Source organism: Agrilus planipennis, unplaced genomic scaffold (genome assembly GCF_000699045.2).
Source record: "Agrilus planipennis isolate EAB-ADULT unplaced genomic scaffold, Apla_2.0 scaffold5, whole genome shotgun sequence".
NCBI lineage: Eukaryota > Metazoa > Arthropoda > Insecta > Coleoptera > Buprestidae > Agrilus > Agrilus planipennis.
The window spans coordinates 3641749-3656993 of NW_020442468.1; the positions used below are offsets into that span (position 1 = coordinate 3641749).

The 15245-nt window shown below is 36.1% G+C and overlaps 1 protein-coding gene across 2 annotated transcripts in view; it reads right to left on the bottom strand.

Annotated features, from left to right (window-relative positions):
- The window catches only part of LOC108735878 (dual 3',5'-cyclic-AMP and -GMP phosphodiesterase 11), a 76374-nt gene that overhangs the window by 42375 nt on the left and 18754 nt on the right, over positions 1–15245 (bottom strand). For both annotated transcript variants that reach the window (XM_025981357.1, XM_025981355.1), the window contains one exon: positions 14054–14137. The gene's annotated coding sequence lies outside the window, so the exon portion shown is untranslated. The remainder of the gene's footprint in view (positions 1–14053; positions 14138–15245) is intronic.

Here is a 15245-nt window from a genome sequence, read left to right on the forward strand (position 1 = left end):
TATAATTAGCGATTGTTGAATTATCACTTCCATTGTGATAAGAAACAACTTCCGACCTCGTTTACATTAATGTACATACATATATATGTGTTGTGTATGTTGAAATTGTACAGTTGCGGACGCCAAAAAAACTGACAAAAGTTCAGAGGTCCAGGAGGATCGATTGGAGTCATTTCCTGATTGATCATTTAATAAATTTTTATGCGTGAGTAACTGTTACGTTCCAAGAAGAATTAATAAGCAAAAATTAATAAAAAGTAAGGGATGTAAAAGTAATGAGGAGCGCGTTGAGACCTCTTAAAGCTTCCAATTGAAGAACTAGTGAATAGAACAAACAAAATAGCTCAAAACTCCAACGCCAAAACACGACACTGTAGTTTTCCGAAGCACTGTCCCTAAAGAAGATAACCTTGTTACCGAAAACTGCTTCGGACAACTACAGTGTCGTGTTTTGGCGTTGGGGTTTGAGCTATTTTGTTTGTTCTACAACAACCGCCAACGTTTTTCCAATCTTCATAACTAGCAAATAGAACATTCTTAAACTCTCTTTGCAGTTATTGGGCACAGTACCTAATGTCTACAATCTATACAGATAACATACCTAATGATTCAATTTCATCGTTTGTTACTAACTAAAATAATCCCTGCAAAAGGCAGATAGAACCTCGCAGATAATTTATGTTTATTAAATATATGTAAGTTTGTTTGTACGCGTGTAAAAGTGTGCGTTTGTTTATGTTGTTTTACATGTGATACGGGTTGTTCGGATCAGTAATAATCGTGGAATAGCTGGCGCCACATCGGTAACCTTGCCTTTAGCCGGCTACCAGGTTGATCACAATACATAATGTAATACATTTATTCACCATGTACACTTGGTAAATGTACAAACAGTACATAATGGTGTACAAGACACAAGCATACACACCACACACGTCCCCTCGCGAGCATGGCGTATCTATGTACATTAACAATAATAGTTGACACAATTAATAGTAAATAAGTAGATTATCGATCAACGTTTCTGATATTTACATCAGCAGGGTACCTTAGTTTAGTTTACTTTTCGGAAATACCATGAGCAGTTTTCTGTTAGAAATGAGGAAACGCAAACCCTATCGAAAGCGTGTTACAAAATTAAGAGAAAAACAAAAAAGTCACTTTGTTAAGTACCTGTCTACAGGTAAAATTTGAGTGCACGAACTTTTAGATGCCCTACACTCATGTTGTACATTAAATGATGATTACATAACTGAAAACAATGGTGGCAGAAGTATTTACCAAATCATTCTAAATTACCTCTACACATTACCATTAATGTCACACCAGTCGAGAAAGAGACAGTGCTCTGAATAAATCATTATCCTGTAAAAGAGTTGGTACGACCACGTATGTCAACATAGTACCTATTGGCGCCAAATCAAATTTTAGTGTATCCACGAGTCTGCCTTCTATTTCGTTTGTTTGTTAAGTTTGAACATCTAAAAATACATGGATGAAATATTAAAAAGACATGAAGCATTTGATTTCCATAAAGACAAGTTCACATTCATCAACAGCAAACACCAACAAAGAAGAAGAACAAATGAAAGCAATACACTCATCAGCTGAACTTGAAATCTCTCTGTTTGACTACCTAGCTATAATTAAAGTGAACAAACAGTTGTTACTTTTTACATATCTGTACTTTACGTTTCGTCCAACGAAGTGGATTAGTGTTCTTCAGGCTTAAACATTTGAAAAAGCAAAAATTTAAATAGCAATGCATTAGTTTGTCTATCTACTTACAAGTGATCGTCACTGTCTTATAGCAAGCCAAACCAATGCATAAAACCTGTACTATGCTGTAGGTTATTGTAAACGAGCACGTTTTAGTTCGGCTATACTTGTATGTACAAGGTTAGTTGGTTAGTTTGAAATCAGCGTGATTATAATGTGACATATAGATGACGTGAAGGTACTATTGGAAACTGATGAAAACACGACCTTGCGTTAATGCGTCTTTAGAGGCTCCATTACATGTAAACAACCGAAAAAAAAATGTTTGCCAAGACAATTAGACAACGGAAATGCAGAGGAACATTATTGACCAACCGTGTCTCAAAAACCTTTCCTTTTCTACAGTTCTACACACTTTTGCTCGTTATTATACAAATGTATGCAATTTAGAAGGTAATTTCTGAAGGATTTTAGATAAGATGGAAGTCAAGAAGACATTTTAATGAAGCTACGACTTCTCATCCACAAATTGCTAAAAAACATAAAGAACACAATTTCTGATACTATACTGAAAACTAAATTTGAATTCGATCATCAGGTAGCATTAAATATAGATCTGTATAAAAAACATTGATGCCATTCGGAACCACATTCCTCATCGTTTCGAGAAGTTCTCAGAAAGGTTTTGCACGAAATAAACCCAGAAATGTTATTTAAATTGATTCAAGCACCAGAATCCAGAATCACTTTCTTCATTAACTTATAGATAATAGAATAAAGTACAACTTATTCAAAAGTTTTCAGAAACGTTTTGATTGAAATGGAATCCAGAGTTACCGAAACTGATTAAAGAAATCTATTAATCCAACAAATGACAAGAAGTAACTGAATCAGAAAATGACCAAAAAGTTCATAATTTCGATATTCTAAATTGGAACACAGAATTTTAACATCAGGCAGCACTAATCCTAAGCATATGGAACCACTGTTGCGATCCGGATACATTTTGGATAACCGAACAAGCATGCATAGAAAGCTTTGGCCAAGATGGAATCCTAGAAGGTTATTGTAATTAATTCAATGAGCCCACGGAGTTCTTATTTTACAAAATACCAAGAATGACTCAATTGGTAGACATCCCATAAATACAGAGTTTGGATTTTTAGAATTAGCAGAGAATCCTTGTGTAGCCAATACACAGGTACCTACTGTCATTATTTCTGGCCACAATAATTTTAAACGTATGTAATAAACTGCCACCATTTAAGTTTATATGATGAGCTTTATTTTAAAGAGAATTTTGCAACGCAAACTAATCGTAAAAGACGATCACGTAACAACTTGATATCTGACAATTCGAACATAGGAAATTTCCATCGCTTAGCATGACCTCAATAATCGCGAAAAAGTTGGCGTAACGTAACGCCAAGACAGTCGTCAAAACAAAATTGACTCGATTCCGTTCAGCATAATGCGACAACTGACAGGTTTTCTAGTTCGCTGATTACTCGTATGTTGTGCATTAGTATGTAGCAATAATTATTGTTATAAAATAGTGGTAATAATTGCGAAAATGTTCCGCCCCTTTAATTCTCGTTTGACATTAGCCGCTTTTTTGCCTCGGGCACTGGCGCCAAACTCCGTTGATAGATACCTAGTCTGAGCCAACCTTGCGGTTAAACCGTGGAAAAAATAATCGTGTTCTCAATTGCTAGCAAAACACCACGCAATATACAGTGTAAACCTAAAGTTTAGAACACACTGCTTTCTTTGCATACCTAACAATAAACTTTGTATTTGTGGTGAAGTAAGGCAAATGGACATAGCTCATTGTAGACATTAAATACGATTTTATGCGAAAGCTTATTTCATATGAAACCGCCGAAACATAAATACATAGTTGAGAATACTCTCAGACACAGGACTGGACTCAGGACAGCCGCTTGGAGACCGCTAGCAATCCTTCTCAAGAGGCGGTCAAAATACGAAAACTGTTAGATACAGGTCAAATCCAAGATAACTCCTTCCCCATTTCACAAAAAATCTGACTGAATCGCCACATGGAAACCTCCGTCATTTCTTCTCAAGAGGCGATGATCAAGTTAAGAAAACTCTTAGCTACAGCAGTAGACTCAGAAAAGGGGCCAGAAATCCCCAATGAATCTCTGAAGCTATAAAATAATCGACTGGACCGACACCTGGAAGCCCTCAGAATTTCTTCCCCAGAGAGGGTCCTGTTGAGAAAACTCTTAGACACAGGCCAAACGCAGGATAACCCCTTCCGTAATAATCTCAGAAGCTGTAAGGCTGTGGATTATACCGCCACTTGGAAGCTGTTAGAAAGAAAGGTGTCTGTTAAGAAAACTCTTAGACACAGATTAAACCCAGGATAACCCCTTTCTCATTTCACATAGAATCTCAGAAGTTGTAGGGCTGTCAACTGGATCGCCACACGGAAGCCCTCGGCATTTCTTCTCAAGAAGAGCCTGTGTTAAGAAAACTCTTATACACAGATCAAACCTAGGATAACCTCTTTCCCATTTCACAAAGCATCTCAGAGCAGTAAGGCTGTCGACTAGACCGCCACTTGGAAGCCATCAACATTTCTTCTTAAGAGGGGGTTCAATTGAGAAAACTCTTATACACAATACTGGACTCAAATCAGATCGAGAACAATTCCTTCTTCATTTTACAATAAATCCCAGAAGCCGCATGGAAGCCCTGAGCATTTCTTTTTAAAAGGGGGCCCTGAAAACTTTTAAACACACATCAAACCCAGGGATGACCCTTTCCTCATTTCACAAAAAAAATCAGAAGTTGTATGACTGTCGGCTGGACCGCTATTTGGAAACCTCCGGCAATCCTTCCCAAGAGGCTGTCCAGTTAAGAAAACCCTTAAACGCAGTAGTAGACTCAGAACAGGCCCAGAAAACTCCATCCCCATTTTGTAATGAACCTCTGAAGCTATAAAATAGTCGACTGGACTGTCACTTGAAAGCCCTAAGCATTCCTTCCCAAGAGACGGTCCTGTTAAGAAAACTTTTAGACACAGATCAAACCTAGGATAACTCCGTCTCTATTTCACAAAGAATCTCAGAAGCTAATATAAGGCTTTTGACTGAACCACCCAATGGAAATCTCTGGTATCTCTTCCCAAGAGACGACCCAATTAAGAACTCTTAGACACAGCACTAGACTCAGAAAAGAAGCCAGAAAGCCCCATTTCCAATTTTGCAATGAATCTCTGAAGCTATAAAATAGTAGACTGGACCGCTACCCGGAAGCCCTCAGCATTTCTTCTCCTGAGGGGGCCCTGTTCAGAAAACTCTTAGATACAGATCAAACCCAGGATAACCCTTTCTCCAATAATCTCAGAAGCTGTAAGGCTGTCCAGTATACCGCCTCTTGGAAGCTGTCAGCAAGAACGGGTCCCGTTAAGAAAACTTTTAGACACAGATTAAACCCAGGCTAACAACCCCTTCCTCATTTCACAAAGAATCTCAAAAGCTGTAATGCTATGGACTGGATCGTCACATAGAAGCCCTCGGCATTTTTTTTGTTAAGAAAATTCTTAGACCCAGGATAACCTGTTACCCATTTCACAAAGAATCTTAGAAGCTGTAAGGTTGTCGACTAGACCATCTCTTAGAAACCGCCCGCATTTCTTCCCAAGCGGCGGTTTAGTTGAGGAAATTCATAATTTTTTTTAGATCGGAAACAATGCTATGCAATTTATGCCAATGTACTCGGAATGTTACCCATTCTCACCTTATGGCACTTGGAACCCAAGCCAGCATAAAGAGGCACTGAGCAGGATTACCAAATATTGAGCATTATTAGGGTAGCTAGCGTTAAGTTGTATATATTATGACATGGGGGTGTAATATCGCAGTTAAAAAAAACTGTTTCAACCTTGTCACAACTACTTTTGTATAGCACTGTACTTTAAGATGTGGGAGGTTTTTTTGCGCACTCTCTGTCCATGATGCAATTGATGAAACGGTGACTCTGAGAAATGAGAATGACATAACTCATATTTAGATTTCCTCGTAGATTTTCCTTCCTTTTCGAGATTATTTTATGCACGGTAAAAATAATTTAAAATGATATTTTTTATGTCGCCAACTAGTCATTTCTTACCATAAAAATGTAATACAATGTTATCGACTACATGAATGTAACGATAGCAACTTTAGAACCAACATTTTTCAGTTACCTACTTATGTGGTATTTTATCAAAAACAAGTAATATTTTATAACTTTCAATTTTCTTCATATTTTTTCAATGTCTACTAATTATTTATACTTTGGGTTTTTATAGTTTCATATAAACCTTTTTACGTATTCAGTGTGGTACTTTTTATTATGATTAGAATGTTACTCTTCGGGGAATCACTCGCATTAGTAATAATATAAATAAAAAAAATATATTATGTAACACAAGTTTCCATGGTTAAAAATCGTATTTTATGAATTTGTATTTCTCATAATTTCAACTTATATGCATAGATTCCTACACACATACACTTGCAACCTCAAGGTAACGAAACAGGTAGCATCAGGTCGCTCCTGCAAATGATGCGCGGCTGTTTAACTTAAAAGTAATTCTGGAATCATGCGGTCAATCGATTGATATCTTCTCTTAAGTGATGAAGAATGAAAAAATTACTTAATAAAAAAAGAAAATGTTGATGCAGCATAGTGCAGTGGACGAAATATGAAATACCTAAAGAAATGGCAGGAAGTTGGGTTTCTTCTTATTGTACAGGATACGGTTTGGCATGCAAAACTAATGATCACATTTCGTTATTTGTCGCATTATTTTGTTTGTTTTTATTACATCAAATTTAACGAGGAAAAAAAATCGAAAAGAGTCCCATCGTGCATTAGTTAATTATTTATTTGTTGGACTTGGCAGGAGTTCCAACTCTAGCACTGGCGCACGAAATGGCGTAATTCTTTTATTTGGAATTACGGAAATTTCCAGTTTGCGTGATGACCAAAACGGACCATCAAAAGAAAACGGTTATTTTATCTGAAAACGACTTAATTGGATCCAGAACTTATTGGGACGCGTTGCCCTCCAAGAAGTATAATCAATCTTCAACCAAAACAAATCGAATAAGAAACACAAAAGCAATTATACTACTGGGCATTAAACAGAAATAGGTCATCGAACCAAAACAATAATTTAATATTTCTGAAAGATTATCACTAATCAATTGTCAATAAATAATATGTACATATTTGTATATGTAAAAAGGAAAGTGCGTGGAAAAAAACATTACAATCCAGTATTAGTTATAACTAGCGATGCACAAAGCAAGATTATTTCACATCTTGCCCTGTCAATTTCTTGCTGATTTAATTCTTATCTTCCAGCAAGAGTCTTGCTATTTCCGGTTTTTGCTGGCTTGAGTGGTCCCCAAGTCTGACATGTCTAAATTAGTGGAAGAAATGCTTTTATAGGGACTCATATTCTTGCAGCAAGTATGTGTGATCATATCGTACATTTCTCTTGTTTGAAAAAAAATGTTTTNAGAAGTTTGCCAACGCAGTCCTTGAACGTCTGCCAAGGTGCGACATGAAATATGATCGCATTGTTTAAATCTAAATTATTCCATTACAAAGTAATAACTTTCGGTAATAAGATATGTACTTACCCTATGAAGTCATTTACTTTTATAATCTAATTCATTAAGTGTCTAATTGAACTATAACGATCCATTTGTTTCGAATTCTGTCACAGCAAAAAAATCGGTAGTACCTACCTGAGTATTGTCTGTACCATTACGCAATCTCTTTTTTGTTACTCTGAACGGTCGATGGCTTCGAAATTCAAAAACCTTTAGTCAGTTTTTAGGTTACTAATACTTTGTGCTTACGTAGAACCTACTCGAGATTTAATAAGTAAATCTACTGTACCAATGATTAATGATTAATTTCGCAAAAAAAATGTTAAGCATATAATATAAATAATTAAAAATGTATTATAATAATGTGTCAGAAAGGTTTTAATTTATATCCTCTACAAAACATTTATAAAGCAATTTTTTTTTCGACATCAGCTTCATCATCATAGGGTCGTCAGTCCAAACACTGGTTGGACACGCAATCTTCGCATTTTCCTAAAGCTAAAGTGTACCACATAGGTACCTAACCATATGTATGTGAACAATAATCTAATCTAGATCTATCTCTGCCCATTTCAACTCCTATTCCAACTTCTAATATGTCTCTAACTAGCCCTTTATGTCTGAAAAGCCATCCAACTGGCCTTTCTCGCCTATTTCTTATCGATTTCCATAGCGCCCCTTGTTATCCTACTCTTTGAAATACCTCCTCATCACCGACCTTCTCTATCCACAATATCTTCATCATCCGCCTGTGCCTTGTACTCCAAAAGTACACGTTTCACAATCGTTTTGGACTTATGTTTGATAAATAAGTACATTTTTATTTCAGGAAGTAGAAAATTAGGCAAAGATGATATTTTGGAATTTGGAACAACCACGATCAATATTATTATGGCTTTTGTAAACAGAGTGTTTTGAATTATTGACGTCTGCTAAACAGCAAAATTTTTCCATTGTTTTTTTGTATTCGTAAACCATTTTCGTATGACGACAATAAAATAGGTGGGTACTATTGTTTTTCGAAAAAACAAATGCGTGTCAAATTAATTTTACCTTTTTTCGCTTTTGACTATCCCATTTTGTATTCTCATTTCAAGGTTTCTCTGAGTTTCCTCTGTCTCGTCTTTGTTCACTGTCGTAAAAGTCACTTTTTCATTAATGAAAAATGCCACAGGATTTATCATCCGGTCGTAACGTTGACCTTAGTCTGATCTTGAACCAGTTGTTCCGTTTGCTATTCACCAGCCCAACTATTATGTGTATTCATTATGTATTTGTAATTTGTATCATTGTACGGATCGGATCGGCACAAATAATGGAATTTATCCGTCCTCAATACATTTTCCTTAATATTGTTGTGAATCACCTATGTGTTTTCGTCATTAACTATGTAACTACATTACTAATTGTATATTAACATATTTGTCATGCCATAAATATGTATTTCTAACTTTAGTAGAAAAAAAAAATTGACCTGTTACCTATCGCCACATTACAGTTGACCATATCCTTTCGTTCAAAATTGGTCAAATACAACAGATATTATCTTTAAATTACTTATCACAATTGTCAGTATTCAAAACCGTCTAAAACTGTATTATCCGTTTCTTCTATTCATGTCAAAGCGTAGGAGATTTCCATGGTTATCCCGGAAGCTGCTGAAGTTGTCCCGAAATTTTTCAATCAGTAATATGTGCCAAAAATAATACTTCGATGAGGCCCAACAAAAACAATCTATTTTCCGGATTTTAACTGGAACAAAAAGTGGGAAATGTCCTTGAAACGATCATTCTGACAACTGTGTCTATTACTTGTATACACATATACTAAATAAACAGAGAGACTTTTCGTGCCTACAAAAGGATGTAAGGAATCAAACAGAGAAAGCTTAATGGTACGATTTAATTTGGCTTTGGCTGTGACCTTTAGGGTAATTTGAAGAACCACTTGAACAAATGAAACAGTAACCTGTATTTCGACATCAGTTGGAGAAAGAGCAGAAAATCTGACATCCACATACATACCCGGTTACGCAAGAAATCAAGAAGTCGTAGGTCAGATTGAAGCCAAATCTGATTGTCACGGATTTTTGATTTTCTTTAGGGGATGACGCCGCCAGAAATAAGGAACATTAACAAATGAAATGAATATTATGTATTTCGGTTCCTCCATCCTCAAGAGAATAAGAGAAAGAGAGATCTGTTAAAGGAACAACTTATTCCAGTATCTTCTGCCCACGGTTTCGTTTCTTCTTGGAAGTAAGCGAAGTCCGGTGTTTGCATATACAGTCGCCCACGCGACAATAACAGGCAATAAAGCTAGAGTAGGTAAGCAACAGGAAGTTGTTGTTTCCGAGAAAATTTTTAATTCGCGTAATACACATCATGGGCAGCTGTTTATGAGGAAGTTGTAGACACATGCACATATGCGCACACTACACATGTTCGACTGCAGACGTGTGTCGATCACAACCAACCGGACGTTTTACTCTCCATTTACAAAACGGCTTACAGTACAGTACCTATTCTTTTTGGTCATATCGTGAAGGGTCAGTATTAACTTTCCGTAATACATACGTTGCTTACAGGGCTCGTCCCGTCGGCTATAGCGACCGAATTTTGTCGTCTTTATAACCGGATTTTACTATATGAGCTCTAAAATCGTTTGAAACCCAATTCGCAATACATAATGAAGATTTGTCATGGTCGGTAGCCATCCATTATTATTAGATAATGATGCATTACAATGACACTGTGCATAATAACAATGAATAACATTGAAGGATGACTATATTAATTAGTTCATCATCATTGCGTTACTATATACGCTCTTATTTACAAGTAATCACCGCATGCAACAATGTTTATAATATTTACTATTACAATATACCTCACGTTATTTTGGCCCAGTTCAATGTCCCATTCGTGTGTTTGATTTTGTTGCAATACAAACAACAACCAACGTTGAAACAGAGCTGAACAAGAAGGAAACATGTGCTGGTCGGGAGTCACGGTCGCCAACCGAGACATATGGTACCTACACACCGGAAATCGTGGGCTTTTCGGGGTGAAAGGCATACAGAAGTATGCCATTTCGCAAACACTCCCACATCGTGTACCTACATTTCTTCATTACGTAATGGTAACCAAAAAATGGTAAGTGGGTACTCATTTTGGTACTGCTATTGGTAAAATCGTAATTATAATCGTATATAGATATAAAAAGGAAATGTGAGGTTACCGTTCTTTACCACACCGGATTGATAACCGCAATGAAACCCCACCCTCCCAAGCGATATTACGAAAGTACTTAATTAGCCACCAATTATATGTATTGTACAAATTTTGAATATTAGTTTGAGCGTTGTTTGTTTAATGTTATTTTGTCTTTTTTAATTTGTCACACTCTGACATCAGTTGAAAGTCCTCTTTCACTTGATATGGTACAATAATCGGAAATGTTTGCAACCATACAGAACGTCATCATCTGAATCAACTGATGTCTTCAGTTTTTTGGTACGTTTGTATGATGGCGTGTATTTCACCAGCCCGCATGCGGTTAGCTGTTTCTGTTCCAACTCCGTTAAGCCCAAATAGTTTTCATTTTCATTTGTACTTCCTAGCACATCTTGCATGGATTCAGAATAAGAACTAATTCTAAACCGCTGAATGTTTGTAAATAATATTATTAATTTGGGTCCTGCAATTCCGCAGCCATTACAGACAAACCGCCACTGAATTAGGTGTCGTAATTTTTTGGCAGAGCGTTCTGGTTCACCGTCTTTTCATCTTTTTAGCGCACGGTTCGTCGCACGTCCTTGCCCAGACGATGTAATTACTGAAATTACCGATTAATTGACAGTTAATTAGAACAGATAGCACAGTCCTACCATATTCGCGCCTCGACTACGGTAATTCCCCCAGAGGATTAGCACCCCTCTATGACGTCAATGAACGCAATGACGTAGTAAATAAGTGAGTCGCTTATAAAATCAACTGGTGTTGTTTCTTATTCCTGAAAGTTTCTTTTTAATATTCTGCTTGCTAACTTTTATTAACGATAAGTATAACTAACTTTTTATTATGAAAAGTCGAAAAAACGAGACTGAACACTGTTGAATAATGGCTAGTAAGTTTATATAAAGGTAAGAATGATACTTTTTAAGCCTTTTTACCGCCCACACAATGTTAAAAAACTTTCACCGTGTTCTTAAGTACCTGGCTTTGTCTCGACAGGACTCGACCTGACACAGATAAAAAACGAAACAACACCTTACAATTAGAATCGGAGGTGTCACTCTACAAAAGAGTCTGCTCTTTCGAAAACATCCAGGGTTGGTATCTACTTATTATCAAAAAGTTTCAAATTTCATCGAAGGCTGTTATTATGTCTGGCAATCAAGAAACAAAAAATACTGTACTGTAGGACATTGAACTTTGTAAAGTGATAATGGTTGCTTTCTTAATGGTAAACTAACACTTACCTTCACTAGTAAACGTAATAATAATAAATTTGAAGGAGAACAATAAAAAATAAGCAATAATCACAAATATTAAGTATGTATTGTAGTATTGGTTACAATTTAAATAAAAAACATTAAAGCACAATAATACAAACATTCCCCAAATACATAAGAAAGTTGCCTAATTTTGGATACTTTTTTCATTTTTCACTCATGTAAGTTTTCTTCGAGGAGATTTTATGTTGAAGCCCTTTGATATTGTGGTTTCAACCACTAAAAACATTAACTGGTTTTGTAAGAATGCAATATGCATAATTAGGCGACTTTCTTTTTTAATCTCATTGGCATTTCTGATAAATGAAGGCAATAATAATTGAACCGAAATAAGTACACGATTGTATACCACATTATTCGCGAGTAAATGTAATAACGAGCGCAATCTTCGTCCAATGACCCTCTTTCTTTTTCGGTAGCCTCTACATATGTAAATACTCGTCTTTTTCGTACAGTGTTTTGTTAAGATCCTTGCAGGAGAGTATGTAGTTTTCCGTTCACGTTTGAATCGCGATAATGGTCTTAATAATTAATCAAATCTGAAAAAACCCAAAGAACATTTCTTCAACATGACATAATGGACAAACTCCCTCCCCTTGCTCCCAAATCTTTGAGAAAAAAATGTTCCGATTCTGTACATCAAAAACTACCTATTTGTGTCGACACGAAATATGTGATAGTACAACAAGGAATAAATTTATGCTGGATGGAAAGGTAGAATACATACTCGTATCACTTTGCGTTGGAGGAGTCTGATGATGTTCTTATTTAGAAGAACCAGCTGAGTACCGAAATTAAATTATAGAATGAAAGGTGGAAGATGATCTACTTGAAATGAATGAAAAATGGATAAGAACTTATTACAAACGGTCACACACAATCATCGTACATTCGACCTGGAGACTTTGGAATTCTGAAAAGATTGAACAGCAAGTCTTCTATTTTTCCTACTGTGTTAAATCCTTTGCTGGTGATAAGTTGCTAAGTTAATGCGATTGGTATATACCTACGTATACACCTATGGATACCTGTGAGAATTTCCCATTTAAGTAAACATGCCAACGTCAGACATTGCCATCTCCATCAGTCAGGTTAATGTGTGCTGATGTAAATTGACCCAACCCATACAGACATGTAATACTTAGGCAAATACTTGTATGGGTACGTATAATTTTACCAAACGCGGACATATGTGCGTGTACGTATATACATACTTTTATTATGTACATGTACACTGTACATAATAGGTCTACGTAGGCGCCGTCATTCATCAGAATAAGGTTCATTCATACTGACGATGAGAAGCAGTTGCCATTCGGATAGAACAACTGACTGACTGTGTGTATGTGTATGTGTATTTGTATGTGAACAACTGAACATTCAACGGAAACTGAGGTTATTACATAATAACATATAACGCAATCCAACTACTTTGAATAACGCAAACAATCATACGCGATACCGTATGCGTGCACCATCCTCTTCTACTACAACAATTGATCCCGAAAGTTATTACTAGGGACAGACAAAAGTCAATTTTGAATCCATTCCATTCGATTAGTACTTATGCTGTGTTGGCATAGGATATAATCCAATTTTGATAGGACTGCAAAAGCTCTCATCTGAAAGTCAACGTTGCCACGGTACTTGTACTATACTCTAAATGGTGAACCAACATAAACTTTGGTTATTCGATATGTAGCAGAAAGAAAGAGAAGCAAAGACATTGAAAGGAGACAGCTGACAAATGCTAAGATGTTCCTTTGTTTTAAGGGAAAGACGGGGGCAGTCCGCTCCGGGCTTTTCTAATCCTGGCGGCAGCTCCAAATTTTGACAAACCCTTCTTAATGAAATTCCAAGCAAAGACAAAACATGTCCGATGGACATTGGACTTTGGACTTGAACAAACGCTCTATTTGATTTTATTAATCGACCATTCCTTCTATATTATTCATCTATTTACAAAATATACCCTTCAAAAAGGTACCTACATCAATTTTTAGGCAGATCTTAGTCCTCATTTCTGAGCCTCTGACAAGCTTAGTCCACCATTGCCTATTTCTGTTTCTTTTTCGTTAGTCTAATATATATATCTACTGAAATTTTGTACAGTTTTACTTGAAGCGTTATAAAACGTAATTGGTTCCCTTTAACAAATAACCCGAAAGTGTGAGTTTCTTACCTGTTTTGCGGCGAGACTGCCACAAAACCGGGGGCGAGGCGTTACCTACTGGAGTAGCCAGCTTGATTATCACCAGACGCAATTCTGAAACAAAAAAGCAATTAAAATTTGCTCCCACAACTCTCCCTCTTCGTTAATTTATTGAAACTTTCATGTTATTTTGAATTTTACGTCAGCAACTGTTTGTCCTTTCTTAACACTGTGTATTGCGCTCCTGCCTAGCATCGTGAGAATGTTGCAGACGCGAAATGTTCAAACAAAACTGAGCAACAAGTACAAAAACAAAGTTAGCAGACTGCAACAATGTTGTCGATGAATGCATTTATGGTAAAAGTAAAGTAAACTTTACCGTGTCTTCATATAGGTAAAGAGAAGGAAGACAGTGAATTATGCAGTTGGTTCGTTTAAGGATGTGATAAAACGTCTCAAAAACCATAAAAGATTAAACATTTAACTCTATCCATTTACAGTTGTTGGCTTTATTCATTAAAAAATCTCAGTAAAACGGAAAACTGGAAGAATATTTTCTCATAATACGTGTTAATTGTTGCATTTTAATACTATACCGCTAATGACATCGTTTTCTTTTTAGGTTTTACTTGGATTTAGTTAAATCTCTCTGTTTTAGGTGTCTAATAGTAAGTAGTTTTCGTGCAATTAACTGAGACGGTTCAAACATTGACTTTTCGAATTAATACATTCTAAAAAAAAGAGACGCAAAACGCTCCCGATGATCTTTATATTATTTTTCTACTTTTCGCGCTTCCATCGACAGATGGAAAACCCAGGTTACAATACATTTGATGACGCAAATTAAATTCCACACACACAATGAATCGTTAAGGTGGATAAAATTGATATAGTGTATTGTTAAATTAATAAACTCGAAATATCTAAATGCGTCAATCCATACGTTACTTATTGTTAGAATTAGACAGGTGTTGTGTAGTATTAGTCATAGTCATTTTGTGCGAAACATGAGAAAAAGTGCAAAATTTCAACAGCCATTAAAGTAGTAACTATTTCGCCTCATCTCCCTTATCATGTATTCATCCATGTTTGAAGAAATGCATCAAGGCGCAAAAATAACTGTCCAGAAGGAGCCCCATTTCTTGACAAGAGAAAGGCCTACCATCATACAACTCTGTCTAGTATTACACAGGTTGTGATTCATCGTCTAGCGCTTCTCAAA